At 46.0% G+C, this 20,965-nt stretch overlaps 21 non-coding genes across 21 annotated transcripts; all 21 read left to right on the top strand.

Moving 5' to 3' along the window:
• The first annotated feature begins 708 nt into the window (after positions 1-708).
• Positions 709-790, top strand: trnas-aga (transfer RNA serine (anticodon AGA)). Its single transcript has one exon. It is a non-coding gene; the product is annotated as a tRNA-Ser (tRNA).
• A 1,282-nt stretch (positions 791-2,072) lies between these two features.
• Positions 2,073-2,144, top strand: trnaa-cgc (transfer RNA alanine (anticodon CGC)). The gene has a single exon. It is a non-coding gene; the product is annotated as a tRNA-Ala (tRNA).
• Positions 2,145-2,742: 598 nt separating this feature from the next.
• On the top strand, positions 2,743-2,816 carry trnat-ugu (transfer RNA threonine (anticodon UGU)). Its single transcript has one exon. It is a non-coding gene; the product is annotated as a tRNA-Thr (tRNA).
• Positions 2,817-3,297: 481 nt separating this feature from the next.
• On the top strand, positions 3,298-3,379 carry trnas-aga (transfer RNA serine (anticodon AGA)). Its single transcript has one exon. It is a non-coding gene; the product is annotated as a tRNA-Ser (tRNA).
• Positions 3,380-4,682: 1,303 nt separating this feature from the next.
• On the top strand, positions 4,683-4,754 carry trnaa-cgc (transfer RNA alanine (anticodon CGC)). The gene has a single exon. It is a non-coding gene; the product is annotated as a tRNA-Ala (tRNA).
• Positions 4,755-5,353: 599 nt separating this feature from the next.
• On the top strand, positions 5,354-5,427 carry trnat-ugu (transfer RNA threonine (anticodon UGU)). The gene has a single exon. It is a non-coding gene; the product is annotated as a tRNA-Thr (tRNA).
• Positions 5,428-5,908: 481 nt separating this feature from the next.
• On the top strand, positions 5,909-5,990 carry trnas-aga (transfer RNA serine (anticodon AGA)). Its single transcript has one exon. It is a non-coding gene; the product is annotated as a tRNA-Ser (tRNA).
• Positions 5,991-6,307: 317 nt separating this feature from the next.
• trnaa-ugc (transfer RNA alanine (anticodon UGC)) lies at positions 6,308-6,379 on the top strand. Its single transcript has one exon. It is a non-coding gene; the product is annotated as a tRNA-Ala (tRNA).
• A 4,328-nt stretch (positions 6,380-10,707) lies between these two features.
• Positions 10,708-10,779, top strand: trnaa-cgc (transfer RNA alanine (anticodon CGC)). Its single transcript has one exon. It is a non-coding gene; the product is annotated as a tRNA-Ala (tRNA).
• Positions 10,780-11,377: 598 nt separating this feature from the next.
• On the top strand, positions 11,378-11,451 carry trnat-ugu (transfer RNA threonine (anticodon UGU)). The gene has a single exon. It is a non-coding gene; the product is annotated as a tRNA-Thr (tRNA).
• Positions 11,452-11,932: 481 nt separating this feature from the next.
• trnas-aga (transfer RNA serine (anticodon AGA)) lies at positions 11,933-12,014 on the top strand. Its single transcript has one exon. It is a non-coding gene; the product is annotated as a tRNA-Ser (tRNA).
• A 1,282-nt stretch (positions 12,015-13,296) lies between these two features.
• Positions 13,297-13,368, top strand: trnaa-cgc (transfer RNA alanine (anticodon CGC)). Its single transcript has one exon. It is a non-coding gene; the product is annotated as a tRNA-Ala (tRNA).
• A 598-nt stretch (positions 13,369-13,966) lies between these two features.
• On the top strand, positions 13,967-14,040 carry trnat-ugu (transfer RNA threonine (anticodon UGU)). Its single transcript has one exon. It is a non-coding gene; the product is annotated as a tRNA-Thr (tRNA).
• A 481-nt stretch (positions 14,041-14,521) lies between these two features.
• On the top strand, positions 14,522-14,603 carry trnas-aga (transfer RNA serine (anticodon AGA)). Its single transcript has one exon. It is a non-coding gene; the product is annotated as a tRNA-Ser (tRNA).
• Positions 14,604-15,906: 1,303 nt separating this feature from the next.
• On the top strand, positions 15,907-15,978 carry trnaa-cgc (transfer RNA alanine (anticodon CGC)). Its single transcript has one exon. It is a non-coding gene; the product is annotated as a tRNA-Ala (tRNA).
• A 598-nt stretch (positions 15,979-16,576) lies between these two features.
• Positions 16,577-16,650, top strand: trnat-ugu (transfer RNA threonine (anticodon UGU)). The gene has a single exon. It is a non-coding gene; the product is annotated as a tRNA-Thr (tRNA).
• A 481-nt stretch (positions 16,651-17,131) lies between these two features.
• trnas-aga (transfer RNA serine (anticodon AGA)) lies at positions 17,132-17,213 on the top strand. Its single transcript has one exon. It is a non-coding gene; the product is annotated as a tRNA-Ser (tRNA).
• Positions 17,214-17,530: 317 nt separating this feature from the next.
• trnaa-ugc (transfer RNA alanine (anticodon UGC)) lies at positions 17,531-17,602 on the top strand. The gene has a single exon. It is a non-coding gene; the product is annotated as a tRNA-Ala (tRNA).
• An 878-nt stretch (positions 17,603-18,480) lies between these two features.
• Positions 18,481-18,552, top strand: trnaa-cgc (transfer RNA alanine (anticodon CGC)). Its single transcript has one exon. It is a non-coding gene; the product is annotated as a tRNA-Ala (tRNA).
• A 771-nt stretch (positions 18,553-19,323) lies between these two features.
• Positions 19,324-19,405, top strand: trnas-aga (transfer RNA serine (anticodon AGA)). Its single transcript has one exon. It is a non-coding gene; the product is annotated as a tRNA-Ser (tRNA).
• Positions 19,406-19,722: 317 nt separating this feature from the next.
• Positions 19,723-19,794, top strand: trnaa-ugc (transfer RNA alanine (anticodon UGC)). The gene has a single exon. It is a non-coding gene; the product is annotated as a tRNA-Ala (tRNA).
• The last annotated feature ends 1,171 nt before the right edge of the window (positions 19,795-20,965 follow it).

Here is a 20,965-nt window from a genome sequence, read left to right as displayed (position 1 = left end):
TGATCCGATCACGAAACATTGCTGAATGTTACTGTGTGATGAATTTTTAAACAAAATTAGGTCACGCAATGCTTTACATACCAAAAATGTTGCAGAATGCTAATGTTTGAACAAGATAGAGAATTGAAACGTCGAAACTGTGTGGTTATGGTGATGGACTAGAAATAGCTGGTGAAAGCGCCTGTCTTGTAAACAGGAGACCCTGGGTTCAACTCCCAGCAGTACCTACACTTTTTGCAACAGCATCAACTGGTGTAGATGTGATAAAAGTGTTTCTTGCAGTTAAAAAAAACGGAATTGTCCTAACTGGCAATCTTGCTTGTGGTTGTAAGCTTGCAATCCATCAATGCAATAGACTTTCCATCAATGAAAACAGCGGCAGGCAAGCTAAATTCTCTATAAAATGTATGATACCCTAGTGCCAACTAATGACCTATTTGTCCCTTCTATCGTTAAGCAAAGCTTCAGGAATCGGTTTTACAGATGTACAATTGAAGTAACACAGGGGACTTCTCTCAACGGCAAAGCGTATGCTTCTCATGTAGAAGGCCTGAGGTTCAATGCCTGCCGTCTCCAAGATGTGATCAAAGCTAGCTTCAGTCAATTTGAAGATTATTTCAAAATTAGATCAAGCAAGGCTTAACCTACCCTAAGTGTTCCAGACTCTTCCTGTTCCAAAAAGCCAGAGAATTGGATCTATACAAGTGTGTTGTCGTGGCCGAGTGGTTAAGGCGATGGACTAGAAATCCATTGGGGTCTCCCCGCGCAGGTTCGAATCCTGCCGACAACGGTTCTTTCTGATTACGAATTTTCATTCCCTTGGTCAGCCAACACATACACATATTACGGTGAGACTGCATGAAATCAGTGCAAATATGTTAATCTAAGCATGTAGAAGGTGACATATTTAAAACCTGGTATTATCTGGACAGGCTCTTAGCATTCAATGTTTTTTGACAACATGTTCTCCAAACATAAAATGTAAATATTTCAAGGTCTGATAGATCTGAAGACTAGTGTTGTCAGGTCCAAGTGCTGAATCCCAAGTGCTGAAGCCGGTTTAAAATGTACATACTCTAGCAGTAAGGGGATGTAGCTCAGTGGTAGTGCGTATGCTTTGCATGTATGAGGCCTCGGGTTCAATCACCGGCATCGCCATTTGATTGCCCTAGAAAAGTCAGGTGAGTGCTATATTGATCAAATGAGGTCACGCAATGCTTAACCTACCAAAGATGTTGCCGAATGCTATTGTTCGAAACAAGTGAGAGAATTGAAACTGTGTTGTCGTCAACGATACAGGTTAATCAGTGCGTGCGATTTCAAAAGCGCACGCTTTTGTGTGCTTGTGCGCTCAAAAGCTAGTGTGCGCTAGTGTGCGCTTGTGCGCTCAAAAGCTAGTGTGCGCTCAAAAGCTAGTGCCGGTCAACACATTGATATGAGTACGGTACGTTTATGCATTAAGTGTTGACAGCCACCGAAGAGAAAAACATTGTTGCGTCACGACGAAGATTCAGGCCTGCCGACAAGCGTTGGCCAGTTCTGCTATCTGTACGCAGACTACTTCTCTAAGAAATGTATGATACCGTACTGCCAGTCAATAACCGATTTCCCCTCTTGTATCGTTAAGCAAACTTTCATGTATCGGTTGCCACATGTACAATTGAAGTAATCTGTTTTCGGCTCATCTGTAAAGCTTCTCATGTAGGAGTGCTGAGGTCCGATCACTAAGATGTGATCAAAGCAAGCTGTGGTCAAGGGTGTAGGACTATTTCACAATTTGATCACACAGCCTCAAGCGTTGCAGTCTGTTACTGTTCGAACAACTGATAGACTTGAGGTCGATAAGCACCATTGTCCTGGCCAAGCGGTTAAGCTGATGCACTAGAAATCCATTGGATACCCCGCTCCATGATTGAAATCTGCCACACCAGTTTTCCACCTCTGCTTTTAGCAGGCAGGCCAAATATCTTCATCTCTTAGGATGGTCTAGTGCAAGTCAACCTATTGATTGGCTGTATCATTAAGCATAGCTTCAGGTATTGACAGTAGAGATGTACTATTTATTACATAATGGGGATGTAGCTCAGTGGTAGAGCGCATGCTTCGCATGTATGAGGTCCCGGGTTCAATCCCCGGCATCTCCAAATTGTAGTGAAGGTGACGGGTGAAATATAAATGAATCCCTTTTATAAGGTAGAAGTCAAAAATGATCCGATCACGAAACATTGCTGAATGGTACTGTGTGATGAATTTTTAAACAAAATGAGGTCACGCAATGCTTTACATACCAAAAATGTTGCAGAATGCTAATGTTTGAACAAGATAGAGAATTGAAACGTCGATACTGTGTGGTTACGGTGATGGACTAGAAATCCATTGGGGTCTCCCCGCGCAGGTTCGAATCCTGCCGTCAACGGTACAGGTTAATCAGTGTATGTTTAAGGGGCTGTTTAAAGGATCAACAGAAATATGTCATGGTACTGCAGACCTCTTTCGTTGTCTTCCCAATCAATTGCTGAAGCATTACTCCTGAACTGAGAGGGGTGCTGTGGCTTGGACTGTCATAGTGACTGTCTAGTTCACAGAAGAGGCAGTGTTCTAATCACATCAGTAAGTTGTATAATGTAAGTAACCTACTCAATTGGAATTCCTTTAGCCGCCAGTTCTGATAGCTTAACACATGATCGGGTCACGCTACATGAGACCTTTTTCATTGGTGTCTCAAGTAAACATTACCATAGGGGTGCTGTGGCTTAGCTGGTGAAAGCGCCTGTCTTGTAAACAGGAGACCCTGGGTTCAACTCCCAGCAGTACCTACACTTTTTGCAACAGCATCAACTGGTGTAGATGTGATAAAAGTGTTTCTTGCAGTTAAAAAAAACGGAATTGTCCTAACTGGCAATCTTGCTTGTGGTTGTAAGCTTGCAATCCATCAATGCAATAGACTTTCCATCAATGAAAACAGCGGCAGGCAAGCTAAATTCTCTATAAAATGTATGATACCCTAGTGCCAACTAATGACCTATTTGTCCCTTCTATCGTTAAGCAAAGCTTCAGGAATCGGTTTTACAGATGTACAATTGAAGTAACACAGGGGACTTCTCTCAACGGCAAAGCGTATGCTTCTCATGTAGAAGGCCTGAGGTTCAATGCCTGCCGTCTCCAAGATGTGATCAAAGCTAGCTTCAGTCAATTTGAAGATTATTTCAAAATTAGATCAAGCAAGGCTTAACCTACCCTAAGTGTTCCAGACTCTTCCTGTTCCAAAAAGCCAGAGAATTGGATCTATACAAGTGTGTTGTCGTGGCCGAGTGGTTAAGGCGATGGACTAGAAATCCATTGGGGTCTCCCCGCGCAGGTTCGAATCCTGCCGACAACGGTTCTTTCTGATTACGAATTTTCATTCCCTTGGTCAGCCAACACATACACATATTACGGTGAGACTGCATGAAATCAGTGCAAATATGTTAATCTAAGCATGTAGAAGGTGACATATTTAAAACCTGGTATTATCTGGACAGGCTCTTAGCATTCGATGTTTTTTGACAACATGTTCTCCAAACATAAAATGTAAATATTTCAAGGTCTGATAGATCTGAAGACTAGTGTTGTCAGGTCCAAGTGCTGAATGCCATGTACGAGAAAACCCTTGGTGTGTTCCGAAGCCGGTTTAAAATGTACATACTCTAGCAGTAAGGGGATGTAGCTCAGTGGTAGTGCGTATGCTTTGCATGTATGAGGCCCCGGGTTCAATCACCGGCATCGCCATTTGATTGCCCTAGAAAAGTCAGGTGAGTGCTATATTAATCAAATGAGGTCACGCAATGCTTAACCTACCAAAGATGTTGCCGAATGCTATTGTTCGAAACAAGTGAGAGAATTGAAACTGTGTTGTCGTCAACGATGCAGGTTAATCAGTGCGTGCGATTTCAAAAGCGCACGCTTTTGTGTGCTTGTGCGCTCAAAAGCTAGTGTGCGCTAGTGTGCGCTTGTGCGCTCAAAAGCTAGTGTGCGCTCAAAAGCTAGTGCCGGTCAACACATTGATATGAGTACGGTACGTTTATGCATTAAGTGTTGACAGCCACCGAAGAGAAAAACATTGTTGCGTCACGACGAAGATTCAGGCCTGCCGACAAGCGTTGGCCAGTTCTGCTATCTGTACGCAGACTACTTCTCTAAGAAATGTATGATACCGTACTGCCAGTCAATAACCGATTTCCCCTCTTGTATCGTTAAGCAAACTTTCATGTATCGGTTGCCACATGTACAATTGAAGTAATCTGTTTTCGGCTCATCTGTAAAGCTTCTCATGTAGGAGTGCTGAGGTCCGATCACTAAGATGTGATCAAAGCAAGCTGTGGTCAAGGGTGTAGGACTATTTCACAATTTGATCACACAGCCTGAAGCGTTGCAGTCTGTTACTGTTCGAACAACTGATAGACTTGAGGTCGATAAGCACCATTGTCCTGGCCAAGCGGTTAAGCTGATGCACTAGAAATCCATTGGATACCCCGCTCCATGATTGAAATCTGCCACACCAGTTTTCCACCTCTGCTTTTAGCAGGCAGGCCAAATATCTTCATCTCTTAGGATGGTCTAGTGCAAGTCAACCTATTGATTGGCTGTATCATTAAGCATAGCTTCAGGTATTGACAGTAGAGATGTACTATTTATTACATAATGGGGATGTAGCTCAGTGGTAGAGCGCATGCTTCGCATGTATGAGGTCCCGGGTTCAATCCCCGGCATCTCCAAATTGTAGTGAAGGTGACGGGTGAATTATAAATGAATTCCCTTTTATAAGGTAGAAGTCAAAAATGATCCGATCACGAAACATTGCTGAATGTTACTGTGTGATGAATTTTTAAACAAAATGAGGTCACGCAATGCTTTACATACCAAAAATGTTGCAGAATGCTAATGTTTGAACAAGATAGAGAATTGAAACGTCGATACTGTGTGGTTACGGTGATGGACTAGAAATCCATTGGGGTCTCCCCGCCCAGGTTCGAATCCTGCCGTCAACGGTACAGGTTAATCAGTGTATGTTTAAGGGGCTGTTTAAAGGATCAACAGAAATATGTCATGGTACTGCAGACCTCTTTCGTTGTCTTCCCAATCAATTGCTGAAGCATTACTCCTGAACTGAGAGGGGTGCTGTGGCTTGGACTGTCATAGTGACTGTCTAGTTCACAGAAGAGGCAGTGTTCTAATCACATCAGTAAGTTGTATAATGTAAGTAACCTACTCAATTGGAATTCCTTTAGCCGCCAGTTCTGATAGCTTAACACATGATCGGGTCACGCTACATGAGACCTTTTTCATTGGTGTCTCAAGTAAACATTACCATAGGGGTGCTGTGGCTTAGCTGGTGAAAGCGCCTGTCTTGTAAACAGGAGACCCGGGGTTCAACTCCCAGCAGTACCTACACTTTTTGCAACAGCATCATCTGGTGTAGATGTGATAAAAGTGTTTCTTGCAGTTAAAAAAAACGGAATTGTCCTAACTGGCAATCTTGCTTGTGGTTGTAAGCTTGCAATCCATCAATGCAATAGACTTTCCATCAATGAAAACAGCGGCAGGCAAGCTAAATTCTCTATAAAATGTATGATACCCTAGTGCCAACTAATGACCTATTTGTCCCTTCTATCGTTAAGCAAAGCTTCAGGAATCGGTTTTACAGATGTACAATTGAAGTAACACAGGGGACTTCTCTCAACGGCAAAGCGTATGCTTCTCATGTAGAAGGCCTGAGGTTCAATGCCTGCCGTCTCCAAGATGTGATCAAAGCTAGCTTCAGTCAATTTGAAGATTATTTCAAAATTAGATCAAGCAAGGCTTAACCTACCCTAAGTGTTCCAGACTCTTCCTGTTCCAAAAAGCCAGAGAATTGGATCTATACAAGTGTGTTGTCGTGGCCGAGTGGTTAAGGCGATGGACTAGAAATCCATTGGGGTCTCACTGCGCAGGTTCGAATCCTGCCGACAACGGTTCTTTCTGATTACGAATTTTCATTCCCTTGGTCAGCCAACACATACACATATTACGGTGAGACTGCATGAAATCAGTGCAAATATGTTAATCTAAGCATGTAGAAGGTGACATATTTAAAACCTGGTATTATCTGGACAGGCTCTTAGCATTCGATGTTTTTTGACAACATGTTCTCCAAACATAAAATGTAAATATTTCAAGGTCTGATAGATCTGAAGACTAGTGTTGTCAGGTCCAAGTGCTGAATGCCATGTACGAGAAAACCCTTGGTGTGTTCCGAAGCCGGTTTAAAATGTACATACTCTAGCAGTAAGGGGATGTAGCTCAGTGGTAGTGCGCATGCTTTGCATGTATGAGGCCCCGGGTTCAATCCCCGGCATCTCCATTTGATTGCCCTAGAAAAGTCAGGTGAGTGCTATATTGATCAAATGAGGTCACGCAATGCTTAACCTACCAAAGATGTTGCCGAATGCTATTGTTCGAAACAAGTGAGAGAATTGAAACTGTGTTGTCGTCAACGATACAGGTTAATCAGTGCGTGCGATTTCAAAAGCGCACGCTTATGTGTGCTTGTGCGCTCAAAAGCTAGTGTGCGCTAGTGTGCGCTTGTGCGCTCAAAAGCTAGTGTGCGCTCAAAAGCTAGTGCCGGTCAACACATTGATATGAGTACGGTACGTTTATGCATTAAGTGTTGACAGCCACCGAAGAGAAAAACATTGTTGCGTCACGACGAAGATTCAGGCCTGCCGACAAGCGTTGGCCAGTTCTGCTATCTGTACGCAGACTACTTCTCTAAGAAATGTATGATACCGTACTGCCAGTCAATAACCGATTTCCCCTCTTGTATCGTTAAGCAAACTTTCATGTATCGGTTCATCTCATTTTCTTCCGCTTATCCGGGGTCGGGTCGCGGGGGGAGCAGCTCAAGCAGGGGGCCCCAGACTTCCCTTTCCCGGGCCACATTGACCAACTCTGACGGGGGGATCCCGAGGCGTTCCCAGGCCAGTGTTGAGATATAATCTCTCCACCTAGTCCTGGGTCTTCCCCGAGGTCTCCTCCCCACTGGACGTGCCTGAAACACCTCCCAAGGAAGGCGCCCAGTGGGCATCCTTACCAGATGCCCGAACCACCTCAGCTGACTCCTTTCTAAGTAAAGGAGCAGCGGCTCTAATCCGAGTTCCTCACGGATGGCTGAGCTTCTCACCCTATCCCTAAGGGAGACGCCAACCACCCTTCTGAGAAAACTCATCTCGGCCGCTTGTACCCGCGATCTCGTCCTTTCGGTCATCACCCAGCCCTCATGACCATAGGTGAGGATAGGAACGAAGATCGACCGGTAGATCGAGAGCTTTGCCTTGCGGCTCAGCTCTCTTTTCGTCACAACGGTGCGGTAAAGCGAACGCAATACCGCCCCCGCTGCTCCGATTCTCCGGCCAATCTCACGTTCCATAGTACCCTCACTCGCGAACAAGACCCCGAGGTACTTGAACTCCTTCACTTGGGCTAAGGACTCATTTCCTACCCGGAGTAAGCAATCCATCGGTTTCCTGCTAAGAGTCATGGCCTCAGATTTAGCGGTGCTGATCCTCATCCCAGCCGCTTCACACTCGGCCGCCAGCCGATCCAGTGAGTGCTGAAGGTCACAGGCCGATGATCCCATGAGGACCACATCATCCGCAAAAAGCAGTGACGAGATCCTCAGACCACCGAACTGCAACCCCTCCCCACCACGACTACGCCTCGATATCCTGTCCATGTATATCACAAACAGGATTGGTGACAAGGCGCAGCCCTGGCGGAGCCCAGCACCCACCGAGAACGAAACTGACTGGCTGCCGAGGACGCGAACACAGCTCTCGCTTTGGGAGTACAGGGATTGGATGGCCCTGAGGATAGACCCCTTTACCCCATACTCCCGCAGCACCTCCCACAGTTTCTCCCGGGGGACCCGGTCATACGCCTTCTCCAGATCCACAAAACACATGTAGACCGGATGGGCATACTCCCAGGCCCCCTCCAGGATCCTTGCGAGAGTGAAGAGCTGGTCCGTAGTTCCACGTCCGGGGCGAAAACCGCATTGTTCCTCTTCAATCTGAGGTTCGACGACCGGCCGAACCCTCCTTTCCAGTACCTTGGAGTAGACTTTACCAGGGAGGCTGAGAAGTGTGATACCCCGGTAATTGGCACACACTCTCTGGTCCCCCTTTTTGAACAGGGGAACCACCACCCCGGTTTGCCACTCCTTTGGCACTGTACCCGACTCCCACGCGATGTTGAATAGGCGTGTCAACCATGACAGCCCCTCAACACCCAGAGCCTTTAGCATTTCTGGCTGGATCTCATCAATCCCTGGGGCTTTGCCACTGCGGAGATGTTTGACTACCTCAGTGACCTCCACCAGGGAAATTGACGACGAAACACCATCAACCTCGAGCTCTGCCTCCAACATAGAGGGCGTGTTATTCGGGTTCAGGAGTTCCTCAAAGTGTTCCTTCCAACGTCCGACGACCTCCTCAGTTGAGGTCAACAGAGTCCCCTCCTTACTGTACACAGCTTGGACGGTTCCCCGTTTCCCCCTCCTGAGGTGCCGGATAGTCTTCCAGAAACACTTTGGTGCCGACCGAAAGTCCTTCTCCATGGCCTCTCCGAACTTCTCCCACACCCGCTGCTTAGCCTCCGACACGGCAGCAGCTGCAGCCCTTCGGGCCTGTCGGTACCCTGCAACCGAGTCAGGAGTCCTCCAGGATATCATATCCCGGAAGGCCTCCTTCTTCAATCGGACGGCTTCCCTGACCACCGGTGTCCACCACGGTGTCCGAGGGTTACCGCCCCTTGAGGAGCCTAAGACCCTGAGGCCACAGCTAGCCACCGCAGCTTCAGCAATGGAGGCTTTGAACACAGCCCACTCCGGCTCAATGTCCCCAACCTCCACAGGAATGCTAGAAAAACTCCGCCGGAGGTGTGAGTTGAAGATACCTAGGACGGGGGCCTCCTCCAGACGTTCCCAGTTCACCCGCACTACGCGTTTGGGCTTACCAGGTCTATCCGGAAATTTCCCCCATTCCCTGATCCAACTCACAACCAGATGGTGGTCGGTTGACAGTTCCGCCCCTCTCTTTACCCGAGTGTCCAAAACATGCGGCCTCAGATCAGATGACACGATCACAAAATCGATCATTGATCTTCGGCCTAGGGTACTCTGGTACCAGGTACACTTATGAGCACCCTTATGTTCGAACATGGTGTTTGTTATGGATAATCCATGACTAGCACAGAAGTCCAATAACAAACGACCGTTCGGGTTTAGATCAGGGAGGCCGTTCCTCCCCACCACGCCTCTCCAGGTGTCTCCATCGTTGCCCACGTGGGCGTTGAAGTCACCCAGCAGAACTACGGAGTCCCCTACTGGAGCCCCATACAGGACTCCATTCAGGGTCTCCAAGAAGGCCGAGTACTCTGAACTGCTGTTTGGTGCATACGCACAAACAACAGTCAGAGTTTTCCCCCCTACAACCCTTAGGCGCAGGGAGGCGACCCTCTCGTCTACCGGGGTAAACTCCAACACCGCGGCGCTCAGCCGGGGATTTATGAGTATCCCCACACCCGCCCGGCGCCTCACGCCCTTGGCAACTCCGGAGAAGAATAGAGTCCAACCCTTATCCAGGAGTACGGTACCAGAGCTGAGACTGTGCGTGGAGGTAAGCCCCACCAGATCTAACTGATAGCTCTCCACCTCCCTCACAAGCTCCGGTTCCTTTCCCCACAGCGAGGTGACGTTCCACGTCCCCAGAGCTAGCTTCTGCCGCCCGGGTCTGGTCCGTCGAGACCCCTGACCTTCGCTGCCACCCATGTGGCTGCGCACCCGACCCCAACGGGTCTTCCCACAGGTGGTGGGCCCATGAGATGAAGAGAGGGGGGGTGCCACGTAGTTTGTTCGGGCTGTGCCCGACCGGGCTCCGTGGCAAACCCGGCCACCAGGCGCTCGCCATCGAGCCCTCCGTCTGGGCCTAGCTCCAGACGGGGGCCCCGGGCTTCCTCCGGGCCGGGTCACATCTCCTCTTTTTTCGATATTCATTGAGGATTTTTGAACCATTCTTAGTCTGGCCCCTCGCCTGAGACCACTCTGCCATGAGAGACCCTACCAGGAGCACAAGGCTCCAGACAACACAGCCCTCAGGTTCACAGGGACACGCAAACCTCTCCACCACGATAAGGTGACGGTTCCAGGAGAGGAGAGGTGCTGTGGCTTGGACTGTCATAGTGACTGTCTAGTTCACATGTATCGGTTGCCACATGTACAATTGAAGTAATCTGTTTTCGGCTCATCTGTAAAGCTTCTCATGTAGGAGTGCTGAGGTCCGATCACTAAGATGTGATCAAAGCAAGCTGTGGTCAAGGGTGTAGGACTATTTCACAATTTGATCACACAGCCTCAAGCGTTGCAGTCTGTTACTGTTCGAACAACTGATAGACTTGAGGTCGATAAGCACCATTGTCCTGGCCAAGCGGTTAAGCTGATGCACTAGAAATCCATTGGATACCCCGCTCCATGATTGAAATCTGCCACACCAGTTTTCCACCTCTGCTTTTAGCAGGCAGGCCAAATATCTTCATCTCTTAGGATGGTCTAGTGCAAGTCAACCTATTGATTGGCTGTATCATTAAGCATAGCTTCAGGTATTGACAGTAGAGATGTACTATTTATTACATAATGGGGATGTAGCTCAGTGGTAGAGCGCATGCTTCGCATGTATGTGGTCCCGGGTTCAATCCCCGGCATCTCCAAATTGTAGTGAAGGTGACGGGTGAAATATAAATGAATCCCTTTTATAAGGTAGAAGTCAAAAATGATCCGATCACGAAACATTGCTGAATGTTACTGTGTGATGAATTTTTAAACAAAATGAGGTCACGCAATGCTTTACATACCAAAAATGTTGCAGAATGCTAATGTTTGAACAAGATAGAGAATTGAAACGTCGATACTGTGTGGTTACGGTGATGGACTAGAAATCCATTGGGGTCTCCCCGCGCAGGTTCGAATCCTGCCGTCAACGGTACAGGTTAATCAGTGTATGTTTAAGGGGCTGTTTAAAGGATCAACAGAATTATGTCATGGTACTGCAGACCTCTTTCGTTGTCTTCCCAATCAATTGCTGAAGCATTACTCCTGAACTGAGAGGGGTGCTGTGGCTTGGACTGTCATAGTGACTGTCTAGTTCACAGAAGAGGCAGTGTTCTAATCACATCAGTAAGTTGTATAATGTAAGTAACCTACTCAATTGGAATTCCTTTAGCCGCCAGTTCTGATAGCTTAACACATGATCGGGTCACGCTACATGAGACCTTTTTCATTGGTGTCTCAAGTAAACATTACCATAGGGGTGCTGTGGCTTAGCTGGTGAAAGCGCCTGTCTTGTAAACAGGAGACCCTGGGTTCAACTCACAGCAGTACCTACACTTTTTGCAACAGCATCATCTGGTGTAGATGTGGTAAAAGTGTTTCTTGCAGTTAAAAAAAACGGAATTGTCCTAACTGGCAATCTTGCTTGTGGTTGTAAGCTTGCAATCCATCAATGCAATAGACTTTCCATCAATGAAAACAGCGGCAGGCAAGCTAAATTCTCTATAAAATGTATGATACCCTAGTGCCAACTAATGACCTATTTGTCCCTTCTATCGTTAAGCAAAGCTTCAGGAATCGGTTTTACAGATGTACAATTGAAGTAACACAGGGGACTTCTCTCAACGGCAAAGCGTATGCTTCTCATGTAGAAGGCCTGAGGTTCAATGCCTGCCGTCTCCAAGATGTGATCAAAGCTAGCTTCAGTCAATTTGAAGATTATTTCAAAATTAGATCAAGCAAGGCTTAACCTACCCTAAGTGTTCCAGACTCTTCCTGTTCCAAAAAGCCAGAGAATTGGATCTATACAAGTGTGTTGTCGTGGCCGAGTGGTTAAGGCGATGGACTAGAAATCCATTGGGGTCTCCCCGCGCAGGTTCGAATCCTGCCGACAACGGTTCTTTCTGATTACGAATTTTCATTCCCTTGGTCAGCCAACACATACACATATTACGGTGAGACTGCATGAAATCAGTGCAAATATGTTAATCTAAGCATGTAGAAGGTGACATATTTAAAACCTGGTATTATCTGGACAGGCTCTTAGCATTCGATGTTTTTTGACAACATGTTCTCCAAACATAAAATGTAAATATTTCAAGGTCTGATAGATCTGAAGACTAGTGTTGTCAGGTCCAAGTGCTGAATCCCAAGTGCTGAAGCCGGTTTAAAATGTACATACTCTAGCAGTAAGGGGATGTAGCTCAGTGGTAGTGCGTATGCTTTGCATGTATGAGGCCCCGGGTTCAATCACCGGCATCGCCATTTGATTGCCCTAGAAAAGTCAGGTGAGTGCTATATTGATCAAATGAGGTCACGCAATGCTTAACCTACCAAAGATGTTGCCGAATGCTATTGTTCGAAACAAGTGAGAGAATTGAAACTGTGTTGTCGTCAACGATACAGGTTAATCAGTGCGTGCGATTTCAAAAGCGCACGCTTTTGTGTGCTTGTGCGCTCAAAAGCTAGTGTGCGCTAGTGTGCGCTTGTGCGCTCAAAAGCTAGTGTGCGCTCAAAAGCTAGTGCCGGTCAACACATTGATATGAGTACGGTACGTTTATGCATTAAGTGTTGACAGCCACCGAAGAGAAAAACATTGTTGCGTCACGACGAAGATTCAGGCCTGCCGACAAGCGTTGGCCAGTTCTGCTATCTGTACGCAGACTACTTCTCTAAGAAATGTATGATACCGTACTGCCAGTCAATAACCGATTTCCCCTCTTGTATCGTTAAGCAAACTTTCATGTATCGGTTGCCACATGTACAATTGAAGTAATCTGTTTTCGGCTCATCTGTAAAGCTTCTCATGTAGGAGTGCTGAGGTCCGATCACTAAGATGTGATCAAAGCAAGCTGTGGTCAAGGGTGTAGGACTATTTCACAATTTGATCACACAGCCTCAAGCGTTGCAGTCTGTTACTGTTCGAACAACTGATAGACTTGAGGTCGATAAGCACCATTGTCCTGGCCAAGCGGTTAAGCTGATGCACTAGAAATCCATTGGATACCCCGCTCCATGATTGAAATCTGCCACACCAGTTTTCCACCTCTGCTTTTAGCAGGCAGGCCAAATATCTTCATCTCTTAGGATGGTCTAGTGCAAGTCAACCTATTGATTGGCTGTATCATTAAGCATAGCTTCAGGTATTGACAGTAGAGATGTACTATTTATTACATAATGGGGATGTAGCTCAGTGGTAGAGCGCATGCTTCGCATGTATGAGGTCCCGGGTTCAATCCCCGGCATCTCCAAATTGTAGTGAAGGTGACGGGTGAATTATAAATGAATCCCTTTTATAAGGTAGAAGTCAAAAATGATCCGATCACGAAACATTGCTGAATGGTACTGTGTGATGAATTTTTAAACAAAATGAGGTCACGCAATGCTTTACATACCAAAAATGTTGCAGAATGCTAATGTTTGAACAAGATAGAGAATTGAAACGTCGATACTGTGTGGTTACGGTGATGGACTAGAAATCCATTGGGGTCTCCCCGCGCAGGTTCGAATCCTGCCGTCAACGGTACAGGTTAATCAGTGTATGTTTAAGGGGCTGTTTAAAGGATCAACAGAAATATGTCATGGTACTGCAGACCTCTTTCGTTGTCTTCCCAATCAATTGCTGAAGCATTACTCCTGAACTGAGAGGGGTGCTGTGGCTTGGACTGTCATAGTGACTGTCTAGTTCACAGAAGAGGCAGTGTTCTAATCACATCAGTAAGTTGTATAATGTAAGTAACCTACTCAATTGGAATTCCTTTAGCCGCCAGTTCTGATAGCTTAACACATGATCGGGTCACGCTACATGAGACCTTTTTCATTGGTGTCTCAAGTAAACATTACCATAGGGGTGCTGTGGCTTAGCTGGTGAAAGCGCCTGTCTTGTAAACAGGAGACCCTGGGTTCAACTCCCAGCAGTACCTACACTTTTTGCAACAGCATCAACTGGTGTAGATGTGATAAAAGTGTTTCTTGCAGTTAAAAAAAACGGAATTGTCCTAACTGGCAATCTTGCTTGTGGTTGTAAGCTTGCAATCCATCAATGCAATAGACTTTCCATCAATGAAAACAGCGGCAGGCAAGCTAAATTCTCTATAAAATGTATGATACCCTAGTGCCAACTAATGACCTATTTGTCCCTTCTATCGTTAAGCAAAGCTTCAGGAATCGGTTTTACAGATGTACAATTGAAGTAACACAGGGGACTTCTCTCAACGGCAAAGCGTATGCTTCTCATGTAGAAGGCCTGAGGTTCAATGCCTGCCGTCTCCAAGATGTGATCAAAGCTAGCTTCAGTCAATTTGAAGATTATTTCAAAATTAGATCAAGCAAGGCTTAACCTACCCTAAGTGTTCCAGACTCTTCCTGTTCCAAAAAGCCAGAGAATTGGATCTATACAAGTGTGTTGTCGTGGCCGAGTGGTTAAGGCGATGGACTAGAAATCCATTGGGGTCTCCCCGCGCAGGTTCGAATCCTGCCGACAACGGTTCTTTCTGATTACGAATTTTCATTCCCTTGGTCAGCCAACACATACACATATTACGGTGAGACTGCATGAAATCAGTGCAAATATGTTAATCTAAGCATGTAGAAGGTGACATATTTAAAACCTGGTATTATCTGGACAGGCTCTTAGCATTCGATGTTTTTTGACAACATGTTCTCCAAACATAAAATGTAAATATTTCAAGGTCTGATAGATCTGAAGACTAGTGTTGTCAGGTCCAAGTGCTGAATGCCATGTACGAGAAAACCCTTGGTGTGTTCCGAAGCCGGTTTAAAATGTACATACTCTAGCAGTAAGGGGATGTAGCTCAGTGGTAGTGCGTATGCTTTGCATGTATGAGGCCCCGGGTTCAATCACCGGCATCGCCATTTGATTGCCCTAGAAAAGTCAGGTGAGTGCTATATTAATCAAATGAGGTCACGCAATGCTTAACCTACCAAAGATGTTGCCGAATGCTATTGTTCGAAACAAGTGAGAGAATTGAAACTGTGTTGTCGTCAACGATGCAGGTTAATCAGTGCGTGCGATTTCAAAAGCGCACGCTTTTGTGTGCTTGTGCGCTCAAAAGCTAGTGTGCGCTAGTGTGCGCTTGTGCGCTCAAAAGCTAGTGTGCGCTCAAAAGCTAGTGCCGGTCAACACATTGATATGAGTACGGTACGTTTATGCATTAAGTGTTGACAGCCACCGAAGAGAAAAACATTGTTGCGTCACGACGAAGATTCAGGCCTGCCGACAAGCGTTGGCCAGTTCTGCTATCTGTACGCAGACTACTTCTCTAAGAAATGTATGATACCGTACTGCCAGTCAATAACCGATTTCCCCTCTTGTATCGTTAAGCAAACTTTCATGTATCGGTTGCCACATGTACAATTGAAGTAATCTGTTTTCGGCTCATCTGTAAAGCTTCTCATGTAGGAGTGCTGAGGTCCGATCACTAAGATGTGATCAAAGCAAGCTGTGGTCAAGGGTGTAGGACTATTTCACAATTTGATCACACAGCCTGAAGCGTTGCAGTCTGTTACTGTTCGAACAACTGATAGACTTGAGGTCGATAAGCACCATTGTCCTGGCCAAGCGGTTAAGCTGATGCACTAGAAATCCATTGGATACCCCGCTCCATGATTGAAATCTGCCACACCAGTTTTCCACCTCTGCTTTTAGCAGGCAGGCCAAATATCTTCATCTCTTAGGATGGTCTAGTGCAAGTCAACCTATTGATTGGCTGTATCATTAAGCATAGCTTCAGGTATTGACAGTAGAGATGTACTATTTATTACATAATGGGGATGTAGCTCAGTGGTAGAGCGCATGCTTCGCATGTATGAGGTCCCGGGTTCAATCCCCGGCATCTCCAAATTGTAGTGAAGGTGACGGGTGAATTATAAATGAATCCCTTTTATAAGGTAGAAGTCAAAAATGATCCGATCACGAAACATTGCTGAATGTTACTGTGTGATGAATTTTTAAACAAAATGAGGTCACGCAATGCTTTACATACCAAAAATGTTGCAGAATGCTAATGTTTGAACAAGATAGAGAATTGAAACGTCGATACTGTGTGGTTACGGTGATGGACTAGAAATCCATTGGGGTCTCCCCGCGCAGGTTCGAATCCTGCCGTCAACGGTACAGGTTAATCAGTGTATGTTTAAGGGGCTGTTTAAAGGATCAACAGAAATATGTCATGGTACTGCAGACCTCTTTCGTTGTCTTCCCAATCAATTGCTGAAGCATTACTCCTGAACTGAGAGGGGTGCTGTGGCTTGGACTGTCATAGTGACTGTCTAGTTCACAGAAGAGGCAGTGTTCTAATCACATCAGTAAGTTGTATAATGTAAGTAACCTACTCAATTGGAATTCCTTTAGCCGCCAGTTCTGATAGCTTAACACATGATCGGGTCACGCTACATGAGACCTTTTTCATTGGTGTCTCAAGTAAACATTACCATAGGGGTGCTGTGGCTTAGCTGGTGAAAGCGCCTGTCTTGTAAACAGGAGACCCTGGGTTCAACTCCCAGCAGTACCTACACTTTTTGCAACAGCATCAACTGGTGTAGATGTGATAAAAGTGTTTCTTGCAGTTAAAAAAAACGGAATTGTCCTAACTGGCAATCTTGCTTGTGGTTGTAAGCTTGCAATCCATCAATGCAATAGACTTTCCATCAATGAAAACAGCGGCAGGCAAGCTAAATTCTCTATAAAATGTATGATACCCTAGTGCCAACTAATGACCTATTTGTCCCTTCTATCGTTAAGCAAAGCTTCAGGAATCGGTTTTACAGATGTACAATTGAAGTAACACAGGGGACTTCTCTCAACGGCAAAGCGTATGCTTCTCATGTAGAAGGCCTGAGGTTCAATGCCTGCCGTCTCCAAGATGTGATCAAAGCTAGCTTCAGTCAATTTGAAGATTATTTCAAAATTAGATCAAGCAAGGCTTAACCTACCCTAAGTGTTCCAGACTCTTCCTGTTCCAAAAAGCCAGAGAATTGGATCTATACAAGTGTGTTGTCGTGGCCGAGTGGTTAAGGCGATGGACTAGAAATCCATTGGGGTCTCCCCGCGCAGGTTCGAATCCTGCCGACAACGGTTCTTTCTGATTACGAATTTTCATTCCCTTGGTCAGCCAACACATACACATATTACGGTGAGACTGCATGAAATCAGTGCAAATATGTTAATCTAAGCATGTAGAAGGTGACATATTTAAAACCTGGCATTATCTGGACAGGCTCTTAGCATTCGATGTTTTTTGACAACATGTTCTCCAAACATAAAATGTAAATATTTCAAGGTCTGATAGATCTGAAGACTAGTGTTGTCAGGTCCAAGTGCTGAATGCCATGTACGAGAAAACCCTTGGTGTGTTCCGAAGCCGGTTTAAAATGTACATACTCTAGCAGTAAGGGGATGTAGCTCAGTGGTAGAGCGCATGCTTTGCATGTATGAGGCCCCGGGTTCAATCCCCGGCATCTCCATTTGATTGCCCTAGAAAAGTCAGGTGAGTGCTATATTGATCAAATGAGGTCACGCAATGCTTAACCTACCAAAGATGTTGCCGAATGCTTTTGTTCGAAACAAGTGAGAGAATTGAAACTGTGTTGTCGTCAACGATACAGGTTAATCAGTGCGTGCGATTTCAAAAGCGCACGCTTTTGTGCGCTTGTGCGCTCAAAAGCTAGTGTGCGCTCAAAAGCTAGTGCCGGTCAACACATTGATATGAGTACGGTACGTTTATGCATTAAGTGTTGACAGCCACCGAAGAGAAAAACATTGTTGCGTCACGACGAAGATTCAGGCCTGCCGACAAGCGTTGGCCAGTTCTGCTATCTGTACGCAGACTACTTCTCTAAGAAATGTATGATACCGTACTGCCAGTCAATAACCGATTTCCCCTCTTGTATCGTTAAGCAAACTTTCATGTATCGGTTGCCACATGTACAATTGAAGTAATCTGTTTTCGGCTCATCTGTAAAGCTTCTCGTGTAGGAGTGCTGAGGTCCGATCACTAAGATGTGATCAAAGCAAGCTGTGGTCAAGGGTGTAGGACTATTTCACAATTTGATCACACAGCCTCAAGCGTTGCAGTCTGTTACTGTTCGAACAACTGATAGACTTGAGGTCGATAAGCACCATTGTCCTGGCCAAGCGGTTAAGCTGATGCACTAGAAATCCATTGGATACCCCGCTCCATGATTGAAATCTGCCACACCAGTTTTCCACCTCTGCTTTTAGCAGGCAGGCCAAATATCTTCATCTCTTAGGATGGTCTAGTGCAAGTCAACCTATTGATTGGCTGTATCATTAAGCAAAGCTTCAGGTATTGACAGTAGAGATGTACTATTTAATACATTAAGGGGATGTAGCTCAGTGGTAGAGCGCATGCTTCGCATGTATGCGGTCCCGGGTTCAATCCCCGGCATCTCCAAATTGTAGTGAAGGTGACGGGTGAATTATGAATGAATCCCTTTTATAAGGTAGAAGTCAAAAATGATCCGATCACGAAACATTGCTGAATGTTACTGTGTAATGAATTTTTAAACAAAATTAGGTCACGCAATGCTTTACATACCAAAAATGTTGCAGAATGCTAATGTTTGAACAAGATAGAGAATGGAAACGTCGAAACTGTGTGGTTAAGGTGATGGACTAGAAATAGCTGGTGAAAGCGCCTGTCTTGTAAACAGGAGACCCTGGGTTCAACTCCCTGCAGTACCTACACTTTTTGCAACAGCATCAACTGGTGTAGATGTGATAAAAGTGTTTCTTGCAGTTAAAAAAAAACGGAATTGTCCTAACTGGCAATCTTGCTTGTGGTTGTAAGCTTGCAATCCATCAATGCAATAGACTTTCCATCAATGAAAACAGCGGCAGGCAAGCTAAATTCTCTATAAAATGTATGATACCCTAGTGCCAACTAATGACCTATTTGTCCCTTCTATCGTTAAGCAAAGCTTCAGGAATCGGTTTTACAGATGTACAATTGAAGTAACACAGGGGACTTCTCTCAACGGCAAAGCGTATGCTTCTCATGTAGAAGGCCTGAGGTTCAATGCCTGCCGTCTCCAAGATGTGATCAAAGCTAGCTTCAGTCAATTTGAAGATTATTTCAAAATTAGATCAAGCAAGGCTTAACCTACCCTAAGTGTTCCAGACTCTTCCTGTTCCAAAAGCCAGAGACTTGGATCTATACAAGTGTGTTGTCGTGGCCGAGTGGTTAAGGCGATGGACTAGAAATCCATTGGGGTCTCCCCGCGCAGGTTCGAATCCTGCCGACAACGGTTCTTTCTGATTACGAATTTTCATTCCCTTGGTCAGCCAACACATACACATATTACGGTGAGACTGCATGAAATCAGTGCAAATATGTTAATCTAAGCATGTAGAAGGTGACATATTTAAAACCTGGCATTATCTGGACAGGCTCTTAGCATTCGATGTTTTTTGACAACATGTTCTCCAAACATAAAATGTAAATATTTCAAGGTCTGATAGATCTGAAGACTAGTGTTGTCAGGTCCAAGTGCTGAATGCCATGTACGAGAAAACCCTTGGTGTGTTCCGAAGCCGGTTTAAAATGTACATACTCTAGCAGTAAGGGGATGTAGCTCAGTGGTAGAGCGCATGCTTTGCATGTATGAGGCCCCGGGTTCAATCCCCGGCATCTCCATTTGATTGCCCTAGAAAAGTCAGGTGAGTGCTATATTGATCAAATGAGGTCACGCAATGCTTAACCTACCAAAGATGTTGCCGAATGCTTTTGTTCGAAACAAGTGAGAGAATTGAAACTGTGTTGTCGTCAACGATACAGGTTAATCAGTGCGTGCGATTTCAAAAGCGCACGCTTTTGTGCGCTTGTGCGCTCAAAAGCTAGTGTGCGCTCAAAAGCTAGTGCCGGTCAACACATTGATATGAGTACGGTACGTTTATGCATTAAGTGTTGACAGCCACCGAAGAGAAAAACATTGTTGCGTCACGACGAAGATTCAGGCCTGCCGACAAGCGTTGGCCAGTTCTGCTATCTGTACGCAGACTACTTCTCTAAGAAATGTATGATACCGTACTGCCAGTCAATAACCGATTTCCCCTCTTGTATCGTTAAGCAAACTTTCATGTATCGGTTCATCTCATTTTCTTCCGCTTATCCGGGGTCGGGTCGCGGGGGGAGCAGCTCAAGCAGGGGGCCCCAGACTTCCCTTTCCCGGGCCACATTGACCAACTCTGACGGGGGGATCCCGAGGCGTTCCCAGGCCAGTGTTGAGATATAATCTCTCCACCTAGTCCTGGGTCTTCCCCGAGGTCTCCTCCCCACTGGACGTGCCTGAAACACCTCCCAAGGAAGGCGCCCAGTGGGCATCCTTACCAGATGCCCGAACCACCTCAGCTGACTCCTTTCTAAGTAAAGGAGCAGCGGCTCTAATCCGAGTTCCTCACGGATGGCTGAGCTTCTCACCCTATCCCTAAGGGAGACGCCAACCACCCTTCTGAGAAAACTCATCTCGGCCGCTTGTACCCGCGATCTCGTCCTTTCGGTCATCACCCAGCCCTCATGACCATAGGTGAGGATAGGAACGAAGATCGACCGGTAGATCGAGAGCTTTGCCTTGCGGCTCAGCTCTCTTTTCGTCACAACGGTGCGGTAAAGCGAACGCAATACCGCCCCCGCTGCTCCGATTCTCCGGCCAATCTCACGTTCCATAGTACCCTCACTCGCGAACAAGACCCCGAGGTACTTGAACTCCTTCACTTGGGCTAAGGACTCATTTCCTACCCGGAGTAAGCAATCCATCGGTTTCCTGCTAAGAGTCATGGCCTCAGATTTAGCGGTGCTGATCCTCATC

Source organism: Gadus chalcogrammus, chromosome 1 (assembly GCF_026213295.1).
Source record: "Gadus chalcogrammus isolate NIFS_2021 chromosome 1, NIFS_Gcha_1.0, whole genome shotgun sequence".
Classification (NCBI taxonomy): domain Eukaryota; kingdom Metazoa; phylum Chordata; class Actinopteri; order Gadiformes; family Gadidae; genus Gadus; species Gadus chalcogrammus.
Note: the sequence above shows the minus strand (reverse complement) of the source record. Positions and strands in the feature narration are given on the sequence as shown.